Source organism: Chenopodium album, chromosome 4, assembly GCF_948465745.1.
Source record: "Chenopodium album chromosome 4, dcCheAlbu1.1, whole genome shotgun sequence".
NCBI lineage: Eukaryota > Viridiplantae > Streptophyta > Magnoliopsida > Caryophyllales > Amaranthaceae > Chenopodium > Chenopodium album.
This window is the reverse complement of record NC_137837.1, coordinates 12,199,121-12,202,502: the sequence shown is the minus strand read 5'-3', so window position 1 is coordinate 12,202,502 and position 3,382 is coordinate 12,199,121. Positions and strand designations below refer to the sequence as shown.

Genomic DNA, 3,382 nt, shown 5'->3' with positions numbered 1-3,382 from the left:
TGAACATGCATACTGTGAAATAAAATATTCATTAAAAAGGTAACCACAGAATTAATATAGTCTCAAGCCTTAAGTAATAAGAATAATTTAAAATCTTGTTAGCAAACATACTCTAACATAGATTAGGTTACTCAGAAGAAAACTACAAAGTATACGCCATCACGGAAAAACCTGTAGGCTCCAGCATACCAAATGCTTATGCACCTGCTTCCGAAGACCTCATCTGTTGCTGCAACTCCTCATCAGCATTCCTCAAAAATTGATCCCAACCACTTCCAGCGTTCATATCTATATAATCATAAGGAACCGCAGTCTTTAATCCTGGACGTACTGTATGCTGGCTTCCCACTATTCTACAATCAATATCTTCCTCTAACTTTCCAGCTAGCTCCAACTCTTCCCAAGTAAACAGTAATGGCAATGTAAATGCACCCCATGGATTAAAATCAATCAACTTGACCTTATTATCTTTCGTAACATAAACATCAAACGTGTAATTTTCAGATTTAAATTTCCCTTCAACATTATCCATAAAAAAATCATGGATCATATCTTTGAGCTCGACTTTCCTTTCCAGCACAGCAGGATAATAAGCAGTGACTTCACGTTGAGAAATTCCAATTAGCTGCTGAGCATAGACATAGCAACGGAACTCCATCTCTGGTCTCAAAGAGGGGTACCATTTGCGCAGAGCAAGGTAAAAAAGTGGTGGTCTTGACAAAGTCTTGTCACTGCATGAATCATACGGATGGCACAAATCATGCACCACTGAATCAGACGATTTTAGTAAGAGAGCTATGTCACAAAATGATGTGCATCTGAGGGTTCCTGTAGAGCTAATCCAAGCAGCATCTTTTGGCGAACTCCAATTTAACTTGGGAAAGACAGCACCACCAAGGGATTCAATTGATTCTTTGATCTTTAATTCAAGTTCCGGGAAAGAAGGGGGAGATGGTGGTTGCTCTGATTCATCTTCAGATCCTTCTGACACTTGATAGTCCTCCTCATCTTCAGGTTTATGAATCCTATTGGGCAAGGCGTCCTCATTTGAAACTGAAGTGGGAAGCAAAAGGGGGCCATAATCTTCACACAGATACTCAATAAAGGATTCTGGGAGTTCATGGACAACAGTCTTTAAAGAGACAGATTTAAATTTCGGATACCATTCTTGTATCTGGCAACAGTTCACTTCTTCTAACTTCATTTTCTGAGACAAAAAAGATAGCACAAGTAAGAGCAGAGAATAAATTTAAATAAGGATAAAACAATTACAGCACAAGAACTTGGCAATAAAATAGAATAAGAGTGTTGCACATAGTCATTAATGGTCTGTGTCAATATTAAAATTTAGTCTTTCCTGATACGAAAATCTATCTGGGAGGGCAATTTTTTCTTCTGATATTAATTGCACCAATATCCCATAATGACGATCCTACTTTGTTAATCAACCATCCTATATTGTACTCAATTTTTTGCAACGATTGCATTTTCATACACATCATTCATTCTATTTGTTGTAAACTCCAATGATTATAACTAGAAAGATAAACATAAAGTACAATATCATTAAGAACCAACCAAAGATACAAGACAAAATCCATCATAATATCTATTTAAACATCAATATGAGTTTGCCCAATTATAACTTTCAACAACCAAAACTTAGATCATACTTCCATAAAATGACATTTTACACCATCATAAATTCATAACAAATGCAAGTCATTTAAAAAAAAAAAAACAAAAAAAGAACACTCCAATCAGCAAGACATTTAAAAATTCTCTACAAAGCATAGAACCTCAAAACTCACCAAATAAACCCAAAATGAATTAAATTTTCTAGGCGACTTCTATCGGGTTGATTAAACAGTAGGTAGATAAATAAATCCTAGACTTTCAGTTTTCAGGGATAATCATTTGCTATGGTTGAGTGAATTATTATTAGTAATGAAACCCAATATAATTATTTTATCATGGTAACAACAAGGAATTCATCAAATAAATAGCAAATATGTATCAAGAGTCATAAAGCTGGTGAATTTTAATTTTTCGGCTATTTTGCAAACAAATTGATATTAATCCCAACTAGTTCTCAATGAAAGCATAATTAAACTAAACAATTGGATGAGTGTTCTGTTATCTAACCAGCAAAAATCCAACAAGACATATTTCATAATAATAATTATTAAAAAAAAAAAAAAAAAGAGGGTTATTTGAACAATGCCCAGATGAATTTCAGCAAAATTATGTACAATTTTATATTTTTAAGGGCAATAAAATCAAAATTAAAGAGACAGTACCTTTGAAGCAACTATTCGACCACCTGACCGGCAATGAGAATAATCTTCTTTGTGAATCGTTTTAACTCTTTTGATTTCAAATTCTAGGGTTTATATAGATTTTTTAATAGAGATTATATTAGATTATTAGAGTAAAAAAAAAAATTATTAAAAAAAAAAAAAAAAAAAAAAACCCACAATCACTGTGGTTATAATCTATTTTACTATATTCGTGCAGGACCGAACCAGATCGACCCGGACATGACCAAAAATTAGAATTTTAAAAATCGAAGACCGGACTGATTAAGTTAGGATCAAACGGAAACTCGGACCTGACCGAAAGAATCAGTCCAAAATCCGGACAAGACTGCTTTGGACTGATTTAAATTTTTTTTTAAAAAAGAATTCTAATTTTTTTAATAATTTTATGAAAAACTCGAAAAAAGTAAAGGAATTCTATTTTTCAAAAAATATGCTGACCATAGGTTTTGTCGAATTTTCATTAATAATATCCCTCTTAAGTGTCGTGCTTAGTAAATGGCTGCGCAGAGAGCTGTCAAACATACACTTCTAATAAAAATACGACACCTCACCATCTACCAAATAAAAGAGAGGGAAATTATGGGGGGAAAATTTCAGACATTTACCGCCAAACTAAAATCTTAGGCGGGAGAAATGATTTGGCGCCAATGGTAAAAGATTGTGGGTCCTACCTTTCCCACCCTCTTTCATCTTCAATTTATAAAATAAAATAAATAAAAATAAAATGTCTCAAAGGAAGCAATTAACATTACAGCTTTTTCAGCCAAGTTTTTATTTTTATTTTTTTAAATAAAATCACTGGTGTTCAACAATATATTTCTTATTTGTGATGTTCAAGATCCTATTGTTCAATATTTCATTCTCCACACTCCATCTACAGTAAAGCATGTTTTATGTAATGTTATTAAATCAATGAACTATAATGTTGTAATTTCAATTTTTATTGTTATCGTTTTTTTTAATAGTCCGACAATAATCTTTGTGGTTGTTTAATTTGAATCTTACAAATATTTTGTGTTATTTAAATCAAATGATCTGGTTTTGACAAACTTCTGGAATTG

The 3,382-nt window shown here is 32.5% G+C and overlaps 1 pseudogene across 1 annotated transcript; it reads right to left on the bottom strand.

The window, feature by feature from the left end:
• LOC145626699 (uncharacterized) lies at positions 1–2,789 on the bottom strand (annotated as a pseudogene). Its single transcript, XR_014111058.1, has 2 exons — positions 2,301–2,789; positions 1–1,207 (listed from the first exon to the last, which is right to left on the bottom strand). The product of XR_014111058.1 is annotated as an uncharacterized LOC145626699 (transcript).
• Between the last annotated feature and the right edge of the window lie 593 nt (positions 2,790–3,382).